The 25,148-nt window shown below is 40.7% G+C and overlaps 1 protein-coding gene across 3 annotated transcripts in view; it reads right to left on the bottom strand.

Annotated features, from left to right (window-relative positions):
* The window catches only part of LOC115207458 (caM kinase-like vesicle-associated protein), a 40,888-nt gene extending 19,098 nt beyond the window's left edge, over positions 1–21,790 (bottom strand). Inside the window, exon 1 of one of the 3 annotated variants that reach the window (XM_029774531.1) lies at positions 21,438–21,790. The gene's annotated coding sequence lies outside the window, so the exon portion shown is untranslated. Of the gene's footprint in view, positions 1–8,624; positions 8,664–10,275; positions 10,518–21,437 lie in introns of those variants that run through there. The other 2 variants (XM_029774530.1, XM_029774532.1) reach the window with 2 other exon arrangements.
* Positions 21,791–25,148: the final 3,358 nt, after the last annotated feature.

The raw sequence follows: 25,148 nt of genomic DNA, 5'->3' as shown, positions 1-25,148 counted from the left end.
CACAATTTTTTAACAATCCAATACCTAATATGGTACACTTGTCATAATTAGGTTTTAATGAGACTGTGCAGGGATCCAGATTGCGGACTTAAGAAAAAACTAGAGTCATCGGCATAGATTGACACTTTTGTTTTTATCCCCTGGATTTCTAACCCCTTGATGTTCTTGTTGGATCTACATTTTCTAAATTTTCAATGGCCATAAATAGATTTGGAGACAACAGACAGCCTTGATTTACTCCTCTTAAAAGCTCAATACTTTCTGAGAAGTAACCATTATTTACATCTGGGGTTGCTGTACATAACTTTAACCCATTGTATAAGATTCACCAAAATTGAAGTAATCCAGGCATTTATATATAAATTCTAGTCATACTTTATCAGAATCTGCTATGAAGACCAGACCTGGTATATTTGATGTTTCATAATGTTCAATTATTTCAAGTAATTGTCGTATATTATCTCCAATATATCCTCCATGTAAAAAACCTGTCTGATCAGGATGAACAATATCTGGAAAAACCTTATTTATTCTATGTGCTATGCATTTCGCCAGGATTTTCACATCACAACATTGAAGTATTAGAGGCCTCCAGTTTTTTTTAAATGGACAGGATCTTTAACTTACCACCTGGGTCCTGTTTTAGTAGTAATGAAATCAAACCTTCTTGTTGAGTACCTGAAAGTCTACCATTTGTATGAGAGTAATTAAAACATGCTAATAATGGATTTTGAGTACATCAAAAAAGGTCTGATATACCTCTACTGGTATAACGTCAAGCACTGGTGTTTTTCCAGACTGAAAATATTTTATTGCCTCAAAAAGTTACTCTTCTGTAAGTTGGCCTTTACACAGGTCTTTCTGTGAATGTGTAAATAATAATTTTACATTATTATTATAATTATTATTATGAAAGAAATCCTTACAGTAAACATCATTCAGTGGACATGGAGGAGACTGAAAATAAAACATGATTAAAATATTTTGCGTCCTCTTTCAAAATATCATTTGGTGAATCATGGATAACGCCATTTATAACACGTTTCTATAAATTATGTTTGCCCAAATTTCTATGTTGAAGATTCAAGAAAGATTTGGTGCATTTTTCAGAATTTTCCATCCAATTCGCTTTATTTTTCTAATACATTACACTTGATCGTTCTTGAATAAGTAACTCCATTTCTTTTTGTTTTTCCTCTAACCTATTTTGTGCCTCTGTAGTACAGTTTCCATTACCATCTGCACTGTTACTTCCTCCATTTCCTTTATTAGTCTAATCTCTTAAGACCTAAACTGCTTTTGTTTTAATGAGTATTGTATTGAATGGCTCTAAAAGTACTTCTGAAAGTGTCCCATACAATAAGGGGATTTGCTGTACCTATGTTGTACAAAAAAAACTAATTTATGAATTATTTTGTCTTCGTTAAGAATAAATTGTCATCCAATAGGCTTTGATTAGATTTCCAATATCCCCGTCCACTTGGAAATTCTGTAAGAGTTATATGGAGGCCAATTAGATGGTGGTCCGATCGCATTCGGTCTCCTATTAATACTTTTTTTTACTTTTGATGCCAGCAAGAACAAGACAAGGAAGTAATCAAGACGGCTAGCTTGATTAAGCCTCCTCCATGTATATCTCAGTAGGTCAGGGTTTTTCAACCTCCACATATCAACTAGTTCTAATGTATCCATGATCTTTGTGATCTCCTTAAGTGCTTGAGGGTGATAGTTTGTAGAATGATTTCCTTTACGATCCATTGAGGTACTTAAAACCGTATTATAATCTCCCACCATAATAATAGATTATGTCGTTGCTTGTGAGCTCAATAGATTATATATATTTTTGAAAAAGTGTGGATCATCATTATTTGGCCCATATATACTGCTCAAAAAAATAAAGGGAACACTTAAACAACACATCCTAGATCTGAATGAAATAAATAATCTTATTAAATACTTTTTTCTTTACATAGTTGAATGTGCTGACAACAAAATCACACAAAAAGAATCAATGGAAATCCAATTTATCAACCCATGGAGGTCTGGATTTGGAGTCACACTCAAAATTAAAGTGGAAAACCACACTACAGGCTGATCCAACTTTGATGTAATGTCCTTCAAACAAGTCAAAATGAGGCTCAGTAGTGTGTGTGGCCTCCACGTGCCTGTATGACCTCCCTACAACGCCTGGGCATGCTCCTGATGAGGTGGCGGATGGTCTCCTGAGGGATCTCCTCCCAGACCTGGACTAAAGCATCCGCGAACTCCTGGACAGTCTGTGGTGCAATGTGGCGTTGGTGGATGGAGCGAGACATGATGTCCCAGATGTGCTCAATTGGATTCAGGTCTGGGGAACGGGCGGGCCAGTCCATAGCATCAATGCCTTCCTCTTGCAGGAACTGCTGACACACTCCAGCCACATGAGGTCTAGCATTGTCTTGCATTAGGAGGAACCCAGGGCCAACCGCACCAGCATATGGTCTCACAAGGGGTCTGAGGATCTCATCTCGGTACCTAATGGCAGTCAGGCTACCTCTGGCGAGCACATGGAGGGCTGTGCGGCCCCCCAAAGAAATGCCACCCCACACCATGACTGACCCACCGCCAAACCGGTCATGCTGGAGGATGTTGCAGGCAGCAGAACGTTCTCCACGGCGTCTCCAGACTCTGTCACGTCTGTCACGTGCTCAGTGTGAACCTGCTTTCATCTGTGAAGAGCACAGGGCGCCAGTGGCGAATTTGCCGATCTTGGTGTTCTCTGACAAATGCCAAATGTCCTGCACGGAGTTGGGCTGTAAGCACAACCCCCACCTGTGGATGTCGGGCCCTCATATCACCCTCATGGAGTCTGTTTCTGACCGTTTGAGCAGACACATGCACATTTGTGGCCTGCTGGAGGTCATTTTGCAGGGCTCTGGCAGTGCTTCTCCTGCTCCTCCTTGCACAAAGGCGGAGGTAGCGGTCCTGCTGCTGGGTTGTTGCCCTCCTACGGCCTCCTCCACATCTCCTGATGTACTGGCCTGTCTCCTGGTAGCGCCTCCATGCTCTGGACACTACGCTGACAGACACAGCAAACCTTCTTGCCACAGCTCGCATTGATGTGCCATCCTGGATGAGCTGCACTACCTGAGCCACTTGTGTGGGTTGTAGACTCCGTCTCATGCTACCACTAGAGTGAAAGCACCGCCAGCATTCAAAAGTGACCAAAACATCAGCCAGGAAGCATAGGAACTGAGAAGTGGTCTGTGGTCCCCACCTGCAGAACCACTCCTTTATTGGGGGTGTCTTGCTAATTGCCTATAATTTCCACCTGTTGTCTATTCCATTTGCACAACAGCATGTGAAATTTATTGTCAATCAGTGTTGCTTCCTAAGTGGACAGTTTGATTTCACAGAAGTGTGATTGACTTGGAGTTACATTGTGTTGTTTAAGTGTTCCCTTTATTTTTTTGAGCAGTGTAGATTAATTAGCCAGATCCGTTTTTGGTCCAATAGCATATTTAAAATAATCCATCTTCCTTGTGGATCTGTTTGCACAATCGGATCAAAATTTGTATTAATTAGTATAATCACCCCTTTTGAGTTTCTTTGCCCATGACAAAAATATATTTCTCCCTCCCAGTCCTTTTTCCACCCAACCTCTTTTAGCCATGAATTTGTTTTTTAATGATCTGCTAAGCCATTACAATTATAACTTGCTATACTTATTTTCCCACTTACAATAACGACCAATCAGCCTGTTACCAACGCTTAGTAAACTTCTGGAAAAAATGGTGTTTGACCAGATACAACGCTATTTCACAGTAAACAAATTGACAACAGAATTTCAGCAACCTTATAGGGAAGGACACTCAACAAGCACAGCACTTACACAAATGACTGGCTGAGAGAAATTGATGATAAAATGATTGTGGGGGATGTCTTGTTAGACTTCAGTGCAGCTTTTGACATTTTTGATCAGTCTGCTGCTGGAAAAACTTGTGTTACGGCTTTACATGGCCCCTGCTATAATGTGGATAAAGAGTTACTTGTCTAACAGAACACAGAGGGTGTTCTTTAATGGAAGCCTCTAAAATATAATCCAGTTTGAATCAGGAATTCCCCAGGGTAGTCGTTTAGGCCCTTTGCTTTTTACATTTTTTACTAACAACATGCCACTGACTGAGTAAAGCCAGAGTGTCTATGTATGCGGATGACTCAACACTACACGTCAGCTAGTACAGCGACTGAAATGACTGCAACACTCAACAATGAGCTGCATTTAGTTTCAGAGTGGGTGGCAAGGAATAAGTTAGCCCTAAATATTTCTAAAACTAAAAGCAGTGTATTTGGAACAAAAGACTCACTAAACCCTAAACCTCAACTAAATCTTATAATAAATAATGTGGAAATTGAGCAAGTTGAGATGACTAAACTGCTTGGAGTGACCCTAGATTGTAAACTGTCATGGTTAAAACATAAATGATGCAGTAGTAGCTAAGATGGGGAGAAGTTTGTCTATAATAAAGCGATGCTCTGCCTTCTTAACAACACTATCAACAAGGCAGGTCCTACAGGCCCTAGTTTTGTCACACCTTGACTACTGTTCAGTCGTGTGGTCAGGTGCCGTGCTGCCCTGGCTCAGAACAGGGCAGCACAGCTGGCCCTTGGATGTATACAGAGAGCTAATATTAATAATATGCATATCAAGCTCTCCTGGTTGAAAGTGGAGGAGAGTTTGACTTCATCACTACTTTTATTTATGAGAGGTAGTGACATGCTGAATGCACCAAGCTGTCTGTCTAAACTACTGGCACACAGCTCGGACACCCATGCATACCCCACAAGACATGCCACAAGAGTTCTCTTCACAGTCCCCATGTCCAGAACAGACTATGGGACGCACACAGTACTACATAGAGCCATGACTACATGGAACTCTATTCCACATCAAGTAACTGACGCAAGCAGTAAAATTTGATTTAAAAAAACAGATAAAAAAACACCTTATGGAACAGCGGGAACTGTGAAACAACAAACAGTGGCACGGACACATGTATACACACATGATAACATACGCACTACACATACACATGGATTTAGTACTGTAGATATGTGGTAGTGGTGGAGTAGGGGCCTGAGGGCATACAGTGTGTTGTGAAATCTGTGAATGTATTGTAATGTTTTTAAAATGGTATTAACTCCCTTAATTTTGCTGGACCCCAGGAACAGAAGCCGCTGCTTTGGCAGGAACTAACGGGGATCCATAATAAATACAAAAATACAAAATACCAAAGTTTAAATTACACTTACCACAACCAATGTTTGTAAACTTACCCTTAAAAAGCACCATGATGATTAAGTGTCCATATAGCTGTACCATAATAATTTGCAATGTTAAGCATGCTGTAGCTGCAACTTTGTAAACCTCCAATTGTCCTAATATTCCACCCACTAAAACCTCCCCCCATATCTAGGTCTGTTGTCATTAAGACCATCAGACCATCTGCCTGACTCATGACACACCTTTGCGTCCTAAGGCAAACTCTTGGCCGCCAATTGGCGTTGGCCAGAGGGAAATATGGGCAGTCCCATGATAACATAAATACCTATGAGGATGCTTAAGAAAAGTAACATGGAAAACAGTCAGATTTTTTTTTATAGTAACAATAATAGATAATATTAATAGAAATAATAAAAACAGCACAATCTTATAAATGCATGCTCATATTTGAAAGTTCTAGCAAGGCTATAAGCATGTCAGCCCAGCCTGCTCAGTTCATTGGATTCAACTGTTCGAAAAAAATGGCAATTTTTTTTTGAAAACAACCTAAATATATCGCAAGACAAGTCCTTTATTCTAATGTCCATTACATGCAAGACATATTTCATGTAGTCCTCATATCCTGTTGTAATCCAACAAAAAAAGGAAGAAAAAAGGAACATAGATTCAAATGCCCGCTAATGACTGCAAGTAAAAATTTGTCTTAGGCATTACATTCTATCCTGCTGTATTCCTGTTGTATCGTGACACGGAATTTGTTCTTAACTGACTTGCCTAGTTAATACAGGTTACACACAAACACACACTGACCAAAAAGTTATTTTGTTGGCATTTACGTATGTCCCCATTACCAGTAAAACATAATCAAAACCTCTCTCTTTCACTTACTTGCTGTTTCATTGTTCATTTGTTCAGTCTCAACTAGGATTTCATCATACATGTCAAGCAATGAAGTTTCAGCTGTCTGTTTGTGGCCTCTCTTCCTCGGTGCGAACTGTCACTGTGTCCATTTCCATCGCTTGTGTTCACAGCCTCAAGTACTTTTGTAAGTGTTAACCCCACCGTCTGTGTCGGCAGTTTTGTTGAGCAGGCGTTTCAATGCCATGACAGAGGGTATCACACCTGCTGCAGATGCAGTTGATTAGCTTATTTCTCAAGTCAGTTGTTCAAGTGGCGCTAGGAGTGTGTTCATGTTTCCAAGTTTCAAATAGGTTGTCAAATGCCATTGAAATGGCAGCAGCGGAATGAGAACCAGCACATTCTTGAGCATGCAATATGGCTTTCCTCAGTACAAAATCCTCGTCGACCCACTGTGCTGTCAGACTCAGCATGCTCATGGGGCTGACATCGCTGGTCCAAATGTCAGTTGTGAAGCTAATAGCAGTGACGCCCATAGCAACTAGCTCATAGATGTGCATTTCAACAATACTGTGTACAACATCTGAAAAATAGCGCCTACTTGGTAGTGTGTACCTGGGCTCGAGGTGCTCGATGAGTCAGCGAAAGCCAACTTCATCCACGACAGAGAACGGTTGATTGTCAAGGGCAATGAATTCCATTATCTTGGCATTTATGGATTTCGCCTTTGAGTTGTCTCGCTGAAAATATCTTACTCTTTCAAATGAGTGCTCGACTTGAACTTGTTTGGCTGTTGGAAGAGTGAGCTTAGTATTTTTCTGGTTTTGTTCTGTTTTAGTGTGTATTTTTCGTGGCGTCATTACGTCATCTACTTACGTTATATAGGTATGCACGTCAGCTTTGACATCGGTTTCGCACATCGGCGTTAAACTAGACATCAGGCCAATGCCAATGTTGCCATTTTTAGCTAATACGGTCCGATTCTGATATGCTCACCGATATATCGTGCATCCCTAGTTGTTTCCATAGCTCATTTCATACACTGAGCAAAAATATAAAAACACAACATGTAAAGTGTTTGTCCTATGTTTCATAAGCTAAAATAAAAGATAACAGAAATGTTCCATATGCACAAAAAGCGTATTACATTTTTTTTTTTAAATTGCACACATTTGTTTACATCCCTGTTATAGTGAGCATTTATTTATCTTTTGCCAAGTTAATCCATCGACCTGACAGGTGTGGCATATCAAGAAGCTGATTAAACAGCATGATCATTACACAGGTTCACCTTGTGCTGGGGACAATAAAAGGCCACTCTAAAATGTGCAGTTGTGTTGCACAACACAATGCCACAGATGTCTCAGGTTGAAGGAGCGTGCAACTGGCACACTGAATACAGGAATGTCCACCAGAGCTGTTGCCAGATAATTGAATTTTACTCTACCATAAGCACATTCTTGAGCATGCAATATGGCTTTCCTCAGTACAAAATCCTCGTCGACCCACTGTGCTGTCAGACTCAGCATGCTCATGGGGCTGACATCGCTGGTCCAAATGTCAGTTGTGAAGCTAATAGCAGTGACGCCCATAGCAACTAGCTCATAGATGTGCATTTCAACAATACTGTGTACAACATCTGAAAAATAGCGCCTACTTGGTAGTGTGTACCTGGGCTCGAGGTGCTCGATGAGTCAGCGAAAGCCAACTTCATCCACGACAGAGAACGGTTGATTGTCAAGGGCAATGAATTCCATTATCTTGGCATTTATGGATTTCGCCTTTGAGTTGTCTCGCTGAAAATATCTTACTCTTTCAAATGAGTGCTCGACTTGAACTTGTTTGGCTGTTGGAAGAGTGAGCTTAGTATTTTTCTGGTTTTGTTCTGTTTTAGTGTGTATTTTTCGTGGCGTCATTACGTCATCTACTTACGTTATATAGGTATGCACGTCAGCTTTGACATCGGTTTCGCACATCGGCGTTAAACTAGACATCAGGCCAATGCCAATGTTGCCATTTTTAGCTAATACGGTCCGATTCTGATATGCTCACCGATATATCGTGCATCCCTAGTTGTTTCCATAGCTCATTTCATACACTGAGCAAAAATATAAAGACACAACATGTAAAGTGTTTGTCCTATGTTTCATAAGCTAAAATAAAAGATAACAGAAATGTTCCATATGCACAAAAAGCGTATTACATTTTTTTTTTTAAATTGCACACATTTGTTTACATCCCTGTTATAGTGAGCATTTATTTATCTTTTGCCAAGTTAATCCATCGACCTGACAGGTGTGGCATATCAAGAAGCTGATTAAACAGCATGATCATTACACAGGTTCACCTTGTGCTGGGGACAATAAAAGGCCACTCTAAAATGTGCAGTTGTGTTGCACAACACAATGCCACAGATGTCTCAGGTTGAAGGAGCGTGCAACTGGCACACTGAATACAGGAATGTCCACCAGAGCTGTTGCCAGATAATTGAATTTTACTCTACCATAAGCCGCCTCCAACATCATTTTAGATAATATGGCAGTACATCCAACTGCCCTCCCGTGTAACCACGCCAGGACCACCACATCCGGGTTCTTCACCTGCGGGATCGTTTGAGACCAGCCAACCGGACAGCTGATGAACCTGTGGGTTTGCACAATTGAAGAATTTCTGCACAAACAGTCAAACTCTCAGGGAAGCTCATCTGCGTGCTCTTTGTCCTCACCAGGGTCTAGACCTGAATGCATTTTGGCATCATAACAGACTTCAGCGAGCAAATACTCACCTTCAATGGCCACTGGCATGCTGGAAAAGTGCGCTCTTCACGAATGAATCCTGGTTTCAACTGTCCCGGGCAGATGGCAGACAGAGTGTATGGCGTTGTGTGGGAGAGCGGTTTGTGGACGTCAACATTGTGAAGAGAGTGCCCCATGGTGGCGGTGGGGTTATGGTATGGGCAGTGATACCGTGACGTCAATGCACAGAGATACTGTGACGAGATTCTGAGGCCGATTGTCGTGCTATTCATCCACAGCCATCACCTCATGTTTCAGCATGATAATGCATGGCCCCATGTCGCAAGGATCTGTACACAATTCCTGGAAGCTGTAAATGTCCCAGTTCTTCCATGGCCTGCATACTCACCAGACATGTCACCTATTGAGTATGTTTGGGATCAATGTATATGACAGCGTGTCCAGTTCCCGCCAATATCCAGCAACTTTGTACAGCCATTGAAGAGGAGTGGGACAACATTCCACAATCAACAGCCTGATCAATTCTATGCGAAGGAGATGTGTTGCACTGCATGAGGAAAATGGTGGTCACACCGGATACTGACTGTTTTTCTGATCCACGCACCTACCTTTTTTTTAAGGTCTCTGTGACCAGATACATATCTGTATCTGTATTCCCAGTCATGTAAAATCCATAGATTAGGGCCTAATGAATTTATTTCAATTGACTGATTTCCTTATACATTTTTTAAATTGTTGCGTTTATATTTTTTTCCCAGTGTAATATACAGCCTCATAATGCTACTGTAAGTACCATACAATAACCAGGTAGCTTAGCGGTTAAGAGCACTGGGCCAGTAACTGAAAGGTCACTGGTTTGAATCCCAGAGCCAACTAGGTGAAAAATGTGTCGATGTGCCTCTGAGCAAGGCACTTAGCCCAAATTACTCATATAAGTCGCTCTGCATAAGAGCGTATGCTAAATGACTAAAATGTAAATTCTTCTCCCAGGTCTGATGCAGGTTGGTGCCTTGCCACCAGCCACAGACATGCCCCTGATCCCTGGCATGAGCTTGGAACTTTCAAAGGTTAATTCTTGTGAAGCACTGGTGACAGGGAACAGATGGTCATGCACAACACCAAGCTAGGAAACAGACGTTGCCTTTCAGAACACTATGACCATCGCCGTGTATTTCCCCCCCACTTGGTGGACTTTGATTAAATCAACCTCAATGCACACTAGATTTAGTATAAAACAAAAACATAGATTGGTACCATCAGCAACTAGGACAACAGCAAACCAAACACGTTTGATCGTTACACAACAGCAAGGAAATACTAAAACGGCATGAAATCACTGGTGAGAAGAGAACAGCGAGAGATCTCTGCATCAAGCAGGTGTGTGAAGCTCCTCTTTACCTGTTTGATCTGCTGTTGACAGGATGGAAGCTTCTGACTTATTGTTTTAAGTCGGAGATCTTTATTCCCTCTTCTTCACGCTTTACCGCCTGATCTGACCATTCTGTTCTGATGTTGTTTGTTGCCGTGGTTACCAAGTCCTACATAAGCGTCAGGGGTACAGTGTGGTGCCTTTAGAACGCAACCAGCAGCATCACACATGAGGAGGGGGGATAGACGCATTGCCCATCCACACTGTGTTGTACAGGAACAGAGCTAAATTTAGTGGTTGGCTAGTCTCGTCATGCATGCCTCACTGGGTTTTTGGATGCAATACAAAAAATGTTTTGGTCTTGAATCAAAAGATCAAAATAGGTCCTTCATGGAATGATTTTAGTACCTTCAAATAGATTGAATAGTGAGTACTCATCAGCTACAACCCAATTTAAAATGCATTTTTATCTACAAGCACATGAAGCATGACGTGAACAATTTTTTCTTGTTCACTGTTATTTCTATGAATGTAAACATTTAACTGTAAAACCAGGACACTAATTAGCTATTGTGGTTTAACCTTACCGGACCAGGTTCCATGGAAGGTAAACTGATAGTTGTTGGTAGTCTTTCACAGCTCTCTGTAGTTATCCAATGGCAATCAATGACTAGTTGAAGATTTACATACTGTGCATTCGTAAAGTATTCAGACCTCTTCCCTTTTTCAAAACATTTTTAAGTTACAGCTTTATTCTAAAATGTATTACATTATTTTTTCCCCCTCATCAACCTAGTGAAAACAGGTTATCAGAATTCTTTGCAAATGTATAAAAAAAAAGTTTTTACATAAGTATTCAGACCCTTTGCTATGAGACTGGAGACTCGAAATGGAGCTCAGGTGCACCCTGCTTCCATTGATCGTCCTTCAGATGTTTCTACAACTTGAAACATCTGAAGGTTGACCTGTGGTAAATTCAACCTGTCTATATAAAGGTCCAACAGTTGACAGTGCACGTCTGACCAAAAACCAAGCCATGTCGAAGGAATTATCCGTAAACCTCCGAGACAGGATTGTGTCGAGGCACAGATCTGTAGCAAAAAATGTCTGATGGTCACGCTGACAGAGCTCCAGAATTCCTCTGTGCAGATGGGAGAATCTTCCAGAGGGACAACGATCTCTGCAGCACTCCACCAATCAGGCCTTTATGGTAGTGGCCAGACGGAAGCCACTCCTCAGTAATAGGCAAATGACAGCCGCTTGGAGTTTTCCTAAAGGCACCTAAAGACTCTCAGACCATGAGAAACAAGATTCTCTGGTCTGATGAAACCAAGATTGAACTCTTTGCCTGAATGCCAAACGTCACGTCTGGAGGAAACCTGGCACCATTCCTAAGGTGGAGGATGGTGGTGGCACCATCATGCTGTGGGGATGTTTTTCAGTGGCAGGGACTCGGAGACTAGTCAAGATCAAGGGTAAGATGAACGGAGCAAAGTACAAAGAGATCCTTGATGAAAACCTGCTCCAGAGTGCTCAGGACCTCAGACTGGGGCGAAAGTTCACCTTCCAACAGGACAACGACCCTAAGCACACAGCCAAGACAACGAAGCAGTGGCTTCGGGACAAGTCTCAATGTCCTTGAGTGGCCCAGCCAGAGCCCAGACTTGAATCCAGTCTAACTTCTCTGGAGAGACCTGAAAATAGCTGTGCAGCGACGCTCTGTAGAAAAGAATGTGAGAAACTACCTAAATACAGATGCCAAGCTTCTAGCGTCATACACAAGAAGCTGTAATCGCTACCAAAGGCACTTCAACAAAGTACTGAGTAAAGGGTCTGAATACTTATGCAAAATGTGATATTTCAATTTAATATTTTTAATAAATGTGCTTTGTCATTATGGGGTATTGTGTGTAGATTGAGGGGAAAATCAATTTAATCAATTTTAGAATAAGGCTGTAACGTAACCAAATGTGGAAATTGTCAAGGGATCTGAATACTTTCCGAATACACTGTATCTAGCTAAATACAGCATGTTTAAGCTGGAATGAAATATAAATTGCCATCATTTGAAGTTCCCCTTAAACTTGAGCTTTTTGTACACTGAACAAAAATAAACGGCACATGCAATTTCAAAGATTTTACTGAGTTACAGTTCATATAAGGAAATCAGTCAATTGAAATAAATAAATTAGGCCCTAATCTATCGATTTCACATGACTGGTAATACAGATATGCATCTGTTGGTCACAGATACCTTAAAAAAAAGTAGGGGCATACGATCAGAAAAGCAGTCAGTATCTGGTGTGACAATCATTTGCCTCATGCAGCGCGACACATCTCCTTTGCATAGAATTGTGGCTTGTGGAATGTTGTCCCACTCCTCTTCAATGGCTGTGCGAAGTTGCTGGATATTGGCGGGAACTGGGACACGCTGTCGTACAGGTCAATCCAGAGCCTCCCAAACATGCTCAACGGCTGACATGTCTGGTGGGTATGCAGGCCATGGAAGAACTGGGCCATTTTTAGCTTCCAGGAATTGTGTACAGATCCTTGCGACATGGGGCCGTGCATTATCATGCTGAAACATGAGGTGATAGCAGCGGATGAATGGCACGACAATGGGCCTCAGGATCTCATCGCGGTCTCTCTGTGCATTCAAATTGCCATCGATAAAATGTAATTGTGTTCGTTGTTCGTGGCTTATGCCTGACCATACCATAAATTACTGGTAAAAAGGGCTTTACGTTTGTGTTCTTTGATTGGCTAAGGACCTCTTTCCTCAAAATTGTATTGCAGTGCTCTCCGGTCTCTCCCCTGTGTGAATAGAACTTCTATAAGATATTATTTCCACTCCAATTACCTTACGCTGATCCCTTGTTTTCCGGATTTTCCCTCAAGTAAAGTACAGACATTTGAATATGTTACCCTAATTATATTTTATAAGTAAATATCACACACACACACACACACACACACACACACACACACACACACACACACACACAACACTAATTACCCAGAATACGCTTCCCAGAAGAAGCTGTTATTACAGACATTACAGTATGGTGACAGTAAGTGACTTTTGGCAAATGCGCACTTATGTTGATGGGACATGACTTAATCCAATGTAACAAATCTCATTTAACTCAATATTAAAATGCGAATAGCTGTTGCCATGTTGCGCAGCCAAGGGCCTTCAGCCCTCATACATAACCAGGCTGGTGTTTGGCTACACATGCTTTAATAATAGGCTACATTATGATTTCCACGTCATTAATTGTCACCCATGGGAATATTGATCAAACTGACCTTGGCAGTGGTGTCATTGGGGAGATGTGATTTTCCCTTACAGCCATTTAGCAAAGGGAATAAGTGATTGCTTCTCTCCATATTCTCTGATTGGGTCTGTACAGAGGCACTGCCAGTAATACCGTATACCCTGGTTTGGTAAAAGGAACGGTATGAAGGTATGAAAATCTGAATACCGCCCAACCTTAGTTGATAATATAGCCGACATATGTGAAGAGAGCGAGAACAGCTGATGCAGGAGTCGATCCGTGGACCGTGCGAAGTCTAGTGCCTAACAACCTGTGCCAAAAAAGCTAAATACATATACACTGCTTTTAATAGGATAGTTGTGGGGGTGGGGTTTCAAAATCATTACATAGGTGTGAATTACCATTCTATGTTTGCTAGAGACTACTACTTGAGATTTTGGTAGTTCCGAAATATAGCCTTTACATTCAATGTTTATTAGGAAAAAACAACAGCCTCTCTCCCCTCTCGTGTCTGATACATTAAGCTTGAATGTTACATAATGTCGGCTGGACACATTAAAACACAACAAGACCACTACGCAGGCGTCATGGAAACCAACACAAAGCATGCTACATGTACAGAGGGGACAGAACAGAAGGCAGTGTCCGCCTCTTTATTGAAGTGTTTTTCAAACATTATTTTCATCACAAAACACTTAGATGTGCCATCTTAATTGGACCAGTTTCTCACAGCAGGGAAATAATCCTGCAGCAACAGGAAATGTGGATTATAATTAATGGTACATTTTTCGTTATGACAAATCTGAAGTCTGAAGTTAAGTGGAAATTAGAAAAACTTCAGACGCCTTTTTATACCTCAAATAAACAACAGTGGTGTGTCCTTTAAAAGTTGCAGCGTACTGCGGCACAGCTTGCATGGTACCATTAATCCTAGTTAGTGCTAGTTTGACCACCAGAGGGCATCTTTGAGAAGCATTTGACAGCCTTCAACAGTAGCTGTATTAGAGAATTTAAAACCTTTTTTGTAAGAACATAGTATATGGGACTGATTTGAAAAATGTTTGTTTCATTAATTTGATTAATATTGTGTTAATATTCCAAGAAAAACAAAAAACCCTCTGGGTTTCCGTTAGGATGGAACGGACAATATGGCGCTGTACAACGTGAGGGTCGGGAGTAGGCTACAGTACTTAGCTATTTAGCTAAAGAATCCCTGTGTCATGCGGGCACGCGGGAGACCGGGGTTCAATTCCCTGACGGGGGGGGGAGAAGTAGGTGGTCCTTGTAAATAAGAATTTGATCTTAACCTGTTTAGGATAGGGGGCAGTATTTTCACGGCCGGATAAAAAACGTACCTGATTTAATCTGGTTATTACTCCTGCCCAGAAACTAGAATATGCATATAATTATTTTATTTGGATAGAAAACACCCTAAAGTTTCTAAAACTGTTTGAATGGTGTCTGTGAGTATAACAGAACTCATATGGCAGGCCAAAACCTGAGAAGATTCCATACAGGAAGTGCCCTGTCTGACAATTTGTTCTCCTTCTGTGGCATCTCTATCAAAAATACAGCATCTCTGCTGTAATGTGACATTTTCTAAGGCTTCCATTGGCTCTCAGAAGGTGCCAGAAAATGGAATGACGTCTCTGCAGTCTCTGGGCGAAAAACAGCAGGAGTTTTTGTGAGTGGTCAGGCAGGGAACAATGACACTGGAGTGCGCGTGCACGAGAGGACTGTTTTTCTTTCAATCTTTGAACGAATACAATGTCGCCCGGTTGGAATATTATCGCTATTTTACGAGAAAAATCGCATAAAAATTGATTTTAAACAGCGTTTGACATGCTTCGAAGTACGGTAATGGAATATTTCGATTTTTTTTGTCACGAAATGCGCTCACGCGTCACCCTTTCGGATAGTTACCTGAACGCACGAACAAAACGGAGGTATTTGGATATAACTATGGATTATTTCGAACCAAAACAACATTTGTTGTAGAAGTCCTGGGAGTGCATTCTGACGAAGAACAGCAAAGGTAATCCAATTTTTCTTATAGTAAATCTGAGTTTGGTGAGGGCCAAACTTGGTGGGTGTCAAATTAGCTAGCCGTGATATCTACTCAGAATATTGCAAAATGTGCTTTCGCCGAAAAGCTATTTTAAAATCTGACACCGCGATTGCATAAAGGAGTTCTGTATCTATAATTTTTTAAATAATTGTTATGTATTTTGTAAACATTAATCGTGAGTAATTAAGTAAATTCACCAGTGGTGGGTATGCTAGTTCTGAACATCACATGCTAATGTAAAAGCTGGTTTTTGATATAAATATGAACTTGATTGAACAAAACATGCATGTATTGTATAACATAATGTCCTTGGAGTGTCATCTGATGAAGATCATCAAAGGTTAGTGCTGCATTTAGCTGTGGTTTTGGTTTTTGTGACATATATGCATGCTTTAAAAATGGCTGTGTGATTATTTTTGGCAGGGTACTCTCCTGACATAATCTAATGTTTTGCTTTCGCTGTAAAGCCTTTTTGAAATCGGACAATGTGGTTAGATTAACAAGAGTCTTGTCTTTAAAATTGTGTAAAATAGTCATATGTTTGAGAAATTGAAGTTATAGCATTTATGAGGTATTTGTATTTTGCGCCACGCGATTCCACTGGCTGTTGACTAGGTGGGATGCTTGCCCAGGGAGGGTTAATGATAAGCAATGGCTCCATCCAAGCCACTGACCCACCACTGTCATAAAGTTCCTGCTCTGTGACTGCATATACAGTGCATTCGGAAAGTATACAGACCCCTTGACTTTTTCAACATTTTATTATGTTACAGCCTTATTCTAAAATGTATTAAATTTTTAAAAATCCTCATCAATCTACACACAGAAACCCATAATGACAATGCGAAAACAGGTTCAGAAATGTTTGCAATTTTATAAAAATACCTTATTTACATAAGTATTCAGACCCTTTGCTAGGAGACTCGAAATTGACTCACGTGCATCCTGTTTACATTGATCATCCTTGAGATCTTTCTACAAACTTGGAGACCTCCTGTGGTAAATTACATTGATTGGACATGATTTGGAAAGGCAAACACCTGTCTATATAAGGTCCAACAGTTGATAGTGCATGTCATGAGAAACAAGATTCTCTGGTCTGATGAAACCAAGATTGAACTATTTGACCTGAATGCTAAGCGTCACTTCTGGAGGAAACCTGGAACCATCCCTATGGTGAAGTATGGTGGTGGCAGCATCATGCTGTAGGGATGTTTTCCAGCAGCAGGGACTGGGAGACTAGTCAGGATCGAGGAAAAGATGAACGGAGTAAAGCACAGAGATATCCTTGATGAAGGATATCTCTGCTCCAGAGCGCTCAGGACCTCAGACTGGGGCGAAGTCTGAGGACAACGGGACAACAACCCTAAGCAAAGACAATGCAGGAGTGGCTTTGAGACAAGTCTCTGAATGTCCTTGAGTGGCCCAGCCAGAGCCCGGACTTGAACCCGATCGAACATCTCTAGAGAGACCTGAAAATAGCTGTGCAGCGACGCTCTCCATCCAACCTGACAGATCTTGAGAGGATCTGCAGAGAAGAATAAGAGAAACTCTCCAACTACAGGGGTGCCAAGCTTGTAGCGTCATACCCAAGAAGATTTGAAGCTGTAATTGCTGCAAAAGGTGCTTCAACTAATTACTGAGTAACAGGCCACACGTGCAAGTTCTTGTGGCACAGTCGATGGCACACTGGGCTATGGGACAGAAGGTTGTGGGTTCAAATACCACTGTGGTAAGCTCACTATCCTTGCCGGTTTCATTACACTGGTGTCGGAAGTGATCAGACCTGGACACAGACTTCAGTTCAAAATCTAGTTTTGATTTACATTTGGATGAGTTGTTAATAACCTCTTATAGCTCCTTAAGGATAGGGGGCGCTACAGCGAATTTTGAAAAAAATACGTGCCCATTTTAAACGGCCTCCTACTCAAACTCAGAAGCTAGGATATGCATATTATTAGTAGATTTGGATAGAAAACACTCTAAAGTTTCTAAAACTGTTTGAATGGTGTCTGTGAGTATAACAAAACTCATATGGCAGTCAAAACCCCGAGACAGATCCTAACAGGAAGTGGAAATCTGATTTGTGGATCACCTTCAGCACTTTGCCTATGAAACACCGTGAGTTAGGATTCATTGAGCACTTCCTAAGGCTTCCACTAGATGTCAACAGTCTTTACAAAGTGGTTTGAGTCTTCCATGGTAGAAACTGACCGAAAGAGAGGCTTGGAAAGTTGGTCATAGAGGGAGGGCCATTACTACTATGACGCAGGCGCCCATGGGTAGCCTCGTCTTCCGAAACGTTTAGTAAGACAATGCAATCGTCCCCCTTGAATATTATTGAAGCTCTGGTTGAAAAAGGCCCTAAAGATTTATGTTATACAATGTTTGACACGTTTGAACGAACGTAAATATATTTTTTTTGCACATTCGTGACGACAAGTCTCGCGGGCTTCAGTACATTTTGAGTAGCCTTCGGAACGCGCTAACAAGAAGGAGCTATTGGGACATAAATTATTAACTTTTTCGAACAAAACTACATTTGTTGTGGACCTGGGATTCCTGGAAGTGCCTTCTGATGAAGATAATCAAAGGTAAGGGAATATTTACAATAGTATATTTGATTTTAGATGGTTCCAAGATGGTGCTAACCTGTATCGCCTAGCCTATTTTTCTTAGCATAGCACCTCGTTTATTGCAAAGTGTGATTTCCCAGTAAAGTTATTTTTAAATCTGGCAATGCGGTTGCATTCACGAGTTGTTAATCTATAATTCTTTGAATGACAATATTACATTTTTAAAATGTTTTCGAATAGTAATTTAGTAAATTGTAGCGCTAGTTCACCAGATGCATTTGAGGGTAAATATTTTCTGAACATCACGCGCCGATGTAAAATGCTGTTTTTATATTTAACCTCTCTGGGCTAGGTGGCACCAAATCGTCCCACCTACGTAACAGCCAGTTGAATCCTGTGGCGCGATTTTAAAAAAGTTTGAAATGCTATTACTTCAATTTCTCAAACATATGACTATTTTACAGCTATTTAAAGACAAGACTCTCGTTAATCTAACCACACTGTCCGATTTCAAAAAGGCTTTACAACGAAAGCAAAACATTAGATTATGTCAGCAGAGTACCCAGCCAGAAATAATCAGACACCCATTTTTCAAGCTAGCATATAATGTCACAAAAACCCAAATCACAGCTAAATGCAGCACTAACCTTTGATGATCTTCATCAGATGACACACCTAGGACATTATGTTATACAATACATGCATGTCTGTTCAATCAAGTTCATATTTATATCAAAAAACAGCTTTTTACATTAGCATGTGACGTTCAGAAAAAGCATACCCCGGGGAATTTACTAACAATTTACTAAATTGCTCACGATAAACGTTCACAAAAAGCATAACAATTATAGATACAGAACTCCTCTATGCACTCGATATGTCCGATTTTAAAATAGCTTTTCGGATGAAGCACATTTTGCAATATTCTAAGTACATAGCCCAGCCATCACGGGCTAGCTATTTAGACACCCGGCAAGTTTAGCCTTCACCAAAATCATATTTCCTATAAGAAAAATGGTCTTACCTTTCCTGTTCTTCGTCAGAATGCACTCCCAGGACTTCTACTTCAATAACAAATGTAGGTTTGGTCCCAAATAATCCATCGTTATGTTCCATCAGCGACGTTTTGTTCGTGCGTTCTAGACACTATCAGAATGGTAAATCACGGTCGTGCGCATGGCGCATAACGTGACAAAACATTTCTAAATATTCCATTACTTCGAAGCATGTCAACCGCTGTTTAAAATCAATTTTTATGCAATTTATCTCGTAGAAAAGCGATAATATTCCGACCGGGAATCTGCCTGTCTGTAAATAGAGGGAAAAACAGAAAGACGGGGGCGGACAGTGCACGAGCATGAAGTCCTTTGTCCTCTGATAGACCACTTAGCAAAAGCGCTCCTGTGTTTCAGCCAGGGCTTTGAATTACGTCATTCAGGTTTTTCCCGGGCTCTGAGAGCCCATTGGAGACGTGGGAAGTGTCACGTAACAGCAGAGATCCTGAGTTTTTGGAAGAGATGTCAAAGAAAGCAAATAAATGGTCAAACAGGCCACTTCCTGTAAAGGAATCTCTCAGGTTTTTGCCTGCCAAATGAGTTCTGTTATACTCACAGACACCATTCAAACAGTTTTAGAAACTTTAGGGTGTTTTCTATCCATATAATAAGTATATGCATATTCTAGTTACTGGGTAGGATTAGTAACCAGATTAAATCGGGTACGTTTTTTATCCAGCCGTGTAAATACTGCCCCCTAGCCCCAACAGGATAAATATGAAATTTATCGAACAAAAGAATGCATGTATTGTGTAACATGATGTCCTAGGAGTGTCATCTGATGAAGATTGTCAAAGGTTAGTGCTTCATTTAGCGGTGTTTTGGTTATTTGTGATGCATGTGGTTGGTCGGAAAATGGCGGTGTGGCTATTTTGCCGATGTACTCTCCTAACATAATGTAATGTTTTGCTTTCACTGTAAAGCCTTTTTGAAATCGGACGTGGTTCGATTCAGGAGAAGTGTATCTATAAAACGATGTAAAATAGTCCTATGTTTGAGAAACAGAAATGATTAGATTTGGTTATGAATATGGCGCTCCAATTTTTCGCTGGATGTTGATCCCGGTTACGGGATCAGCGCTAAAAGAAGTTTTAAATAACGTGAATTCAATGTGAATTTAACAAAAATGTAAACAATATCATTGGATTTAGATTAAAAGTTGGGTTACAAAAATACAAAATGCCCTTATGTTGATGACTTTTTGCAAATCCAATTAGCTTTCCAAATTGATTTAACGTCATCACAGATTTTTTTGTTGTTGAAATGACGTGAAAACAATGTTTATTCAACCAGTTTTTCCACAGTGGGTTATACCCACAAGCGTGCATATGTTTGGCATCCACGAGCATGCGAGGACACGCTCTTTGGGTCAGAGGGTGCTGTCTGATACCCAACAGTGAGGTAAAAATGTATCGCTATATCAGAAGTAATCTGACTCCTTTTAGACAGTAAAATCACTTAAGAGGGTAACAATGACATTATCTGAACAACGAGTGGAGGGGTGCAACCTGATTAGCAGCAAGTCTACATGTGGAATCATGAATGAGGAGGAATCACTCTGATGATAAGTGAGACGGGTGTTATATGATATGTTAATCTGCTGGATAAAGTGACAGGGACACAGTGAGACTGTTATAACCTGCAGAGCTGAGGGAGATGCTGCAGCATTAGATGCTGTGCCTTAAACTTTGACTGGGGAAAGGAAAAGTGCACATGGTCATAATATGATGTGACCAGTGTAATTTCCAATAGTCATGCATTATTAATGGGTTTTGACTTAAATGTCGTTATTAATTAGTTGTTTGATACGCAATCAAATCTAACGATATTCTAATGAAAATACATCTATTTTCAACTGATTCCTGTATTTTTTTTCAAATTCTATAATCCTTTCAAACGTCTTAGACAATTATAAAAACAGTTCACTTTCATGTGTTTACATTAAATGGAATTGATACACTGCTTTTTGAAATTCATCATTCTTGTATTGTAACTCAAGTTAACCTTCGAGTGGGAATACAGCGGGCACAAAGTTTGCCTTTGTAACCTGCAACATGCAGTGAAGAAAGTCCATCAAGAAAGCCATTCAATTTGTAGTGAAACCCAACAAAATGACACCAAAAAAATGTCTAGGTTTTTCATTCAGAAAATGCTTGAGATATTGTAGTTACGTTTGACATTTTAACATGTCCAATGTGCGCGCTGCTCACTCACCTGATATTACTCTGTCAAAATTGTGTCCACTTTTTCTGTTATTTTCTTTCTTTACGCGTGCTTTGTGGTAGAAAGAACTTGATGAGCGCTAGGTTTTCGTGCGTTAGTTAGCAGTGTATACTTTTATTCCCTGTTAAATAAAAAAGGTAGATCCCGGCTCATCTGCTTCCATCAACTGCTTCTTTACTAGAGCAACACGGCGAGAACATGAACATCGATGGTAGGCAGCCTACTCTACTAACCAACGTGCAGGCAAGGAAGGCGTGATGTGCGTGTGCATATGCGTGCGAATGGGGGGACGGGCAAAATTAAATCAACCACTCTTTCCATTGATGTAAACTACATTTATAAAAAAAATATTTGTATGAGCATATTGAGATAATCGGGGAGTCATTTATCATATTTTCTCCCATCAACAGCAAAATCCATCTATTTGTTGGTGCAAATAGATGAGTTTAGCTATCCAGATTTAAATGTAAAAACGTAAAATGAAATAGAAGACTGCTGCTTTCCACATGCAGTGTATGAACTGTTCAACATGACTGGTAATAGGGTGACCACATGTCCCGGATTGTGCTAGACAGTCCTGCATTTTGGCCCTTTGACCGGCAACCAAACAATCATGTCCTGCATTTTATCAACAAATTGAAACACCACTAATTTATATATAAAAAAATGTAGATTTGTCAACATCCTGTATTTCAGTCAGACATTCCAACCTATCTCTTGCACTCACTTAACGTTTATGAAAATATAGGGCTGCATATCATAAGGATTAAGGATGTGGTAGCCAACGCATACTGTTGATGTTAAAGATCTGAATTCAATCATATTTCGCCAATCCTTTCGGGGAACATTTCAGCTAAATTTGGGAAGGACAGTTAGGCCTAACTACTTACAAAAAGTGTGCTTCTGATGAAGAGCTATAAAAGTAAGTAAATGGCCATATTAGACTGAAAAATCTAAAGTAATCTCTCATGCTCATTAGTTGCTCATTCAACATATTTGCTGCTACTTCACTCAATCCCGTTTTAAGTCTCACTTCCTAAATGTTTTACATTCCCTGAGACCAGCCAGAAATGTTTCCTTGGCCAGATATTCCCAGATTTAAATTATACAGCCACACATGTGGTCTCGTTTCTGCATCACCAAATTTTGCACAAGGCAAAAGAGTAGACTTCAATTGCTCATTCTGTGCAGCGGACTGCAGGGGTGTAGTGCTGCCAGAGCTCATTGGAGAGTCCCTCTGCCACTTCTCACAATGGTGCTCCTTGAGTAAAGTTAGTTCAATGCTGAATCAATGTCTTGGAAGATCACATAATGATTAATTAGTATTTTCTACATAACAGAAACCAGGGGTGAAACTTTCACTGGGAACGGGGGACATGTCCCCCCACATTCTGAAATTGCATTTTTGCCCCCCATAGTTTTAACCATTGGAATGTGATACAAAACGAGGCATGGTGTGCTTTAGGACCATGCAGATGCCTCCGAGCGGTCGTGTAGGCTGTTTGGAATGTTTATCACTTCTAAAACCAAAGTTGCGCCCCAGACAGAAACAAATATAATAGCATGGTATATATAACATTACTGTTACATCAAAAACACCACCTCATTTCCTATGAGATTTTAGGATTGTTAGCTGAATAGTAAAAACAAAATCCCATGTGGCCAAAACTCAAGTGTGCACCACTAGACAGAATGTGCTTTGAATTTTTCCCCACAAAAGGGCTTCATGACAGGCAGAAATACTCTTCAGTTTCATCATCTGTCCGGTTGGCTGGTCTCAGATGAGCCCTCCTGTGAAGTAGGATGTGGAGGTCTTGGGCTGGCGTGGTTATACGTGGTCTGCGGTTGTGAGGCCGGTTGGATGTACTGCCAAATTCTCTAAAACGACGTTGGAGTTGGCTGAAATGAACATTAAATTATCTGGCAAAAGCTCTGGTGGACATTCCTTCAGTCAGCATGCCAATTGCATGCTCCCTCAAAACTTGAGACATCTGTGGCATTGTGTTGTGTGACAAAACTGCACATTTTAGAGTGGCCTTTTATTGCCCCCAGCACAAGGTGCACCTGTGTAATGATCATGCTGTTTAATCAGCTTCTTGATATGCCACACCTGTCAGGTGGATGGATTATTTTGGCAAAGCAGAAATGCTCACTAATAGGGATGTAAACAAATTCGTTCACAACATTTGAGAGAAATAAGCTTTTTTTGTGTATGGACATTTTTTATTTCAGCTCATGTTGCGTTTGTATTTTTGTTCAGTATATTTTGTTAACACCATCTGCTCTAATTTGCTCACAAAACAGTAATTCAAGAAGATCTAAATGCATATTTCCATGAAACTGATTGAGCTCAAACGATTGGCATGCGGACAGAGTTTGGACATTTCACTGGTAAAATGTGAAGAATTATCATTCACGATTGACAGTGATGATGCCATGGCCTATATTGAAATGAGGTATGCCTAATTTAGTGTTTGAGGGTATTAAAAATAGAACATTTTCTTGAGACAATATACAGTGAGGGAAAAAAGTATTTGATCCCCTGCTGATTTTGTACATTTGCCCACTGACAAAGAAATGATCAGTCTATAATTTTAATGGTAGGTTTATTTGAACAGTGAGAGACAGAATAACAACAACAAAAATCCAGAAAAACGCATGTCAAAAATTGATTTGAATAGCATGCATTTAGTTTTACTTGCGTTCAAGAGCAGTTGGAGGCCCGGAAGGAGAGTTGTATGGCATTGAAGCTCGTCTGGAGGTTAGTTAACACAGTGTCCAAAGAGGGGCCAGAAGTATACAGAATGGTGTCGTCTGCGTAGAGGTTGATCAGAGAATCACCAGCAGCAATCGCAACATCATTGATGTATACAGAGAAGAGAGTCGGCCCGAGGATTGAACCCTGTAGCACACCCATAGAGACTGCCAGAGGTCCGGGCAACAGGCCCTCCGATTTGACACACTGAACTCTATCAGAGAAGTAGTTGGTTAACCAGGCGAGGCAATCATTTGAGAAACCAAGGCTGTCAAGTCTGCCAATAAGAATGTGGTAATTGACAGAGTCGAAAGCCTTGGCCAGGTCGATGAATACGGCTGCACAGTAATGTCTCTTATCGATGGCGGTTATAATGTCGTTTAGGACCTTGAGCGTGGCTGAGGTGCACCCGTGACCAGCTCTGAAACCAGATTGTATTCCGGAGAAGGTACTGTGGGATTTGAAATGGTCGGTAATCTGTTTGTTAACTTGGCTTTCGAAGACCTTAGAAAGACAGAGTAGGATAGATATAGGTCTGTAGCAGTTTGGGTATGGAAGGTATGGAAGTACCAAGAAGGTTAGAAGAGAAAATAACAAGATAGTAAAAAAAGGTACAGTGAAAGACAGATTCAATGCATATTATAACATTACCTGGCCTACTGACATCAAATTGACAATTAAACCTGCATGTAGATATGATAGATGTTACATACAGTACAATGCATCACGGCTTGTTCTTGTTCTTATGGCATCTCTTTGTTGTTGCCTACCTTATGGAGCACCCACGCCTCCTCTGCAACATAAGAGCGCCCTGGTAGGGACAGGCAAGCATCTGATTCAGACAGACACATTAGCCCAAGGGTCCTCTCACACAGCAGACTGTATCATCCTGATGCTGCACAACACTGAAGATGAATCCGCAGTGGGTTCGAAGATCACATAAACCA

This window comes from Salmo trutta, chromosome 14, assembly GCF_901001165.1.
Source record: "Salmo trutta chromosome 14, fSalTru1.1, whole genome shotgun sequence".
Lineage (NCBI taxonomy): Eukaryota > Metazoa > Chordata > Actinopteri > Salmoniformes > Salmonidae > Salmo > Salmo trutta.
Note: the sequence above shows the minus strand (reverse complement) of the source record. Positions and strands in the feature narration are given on the sequence as shown.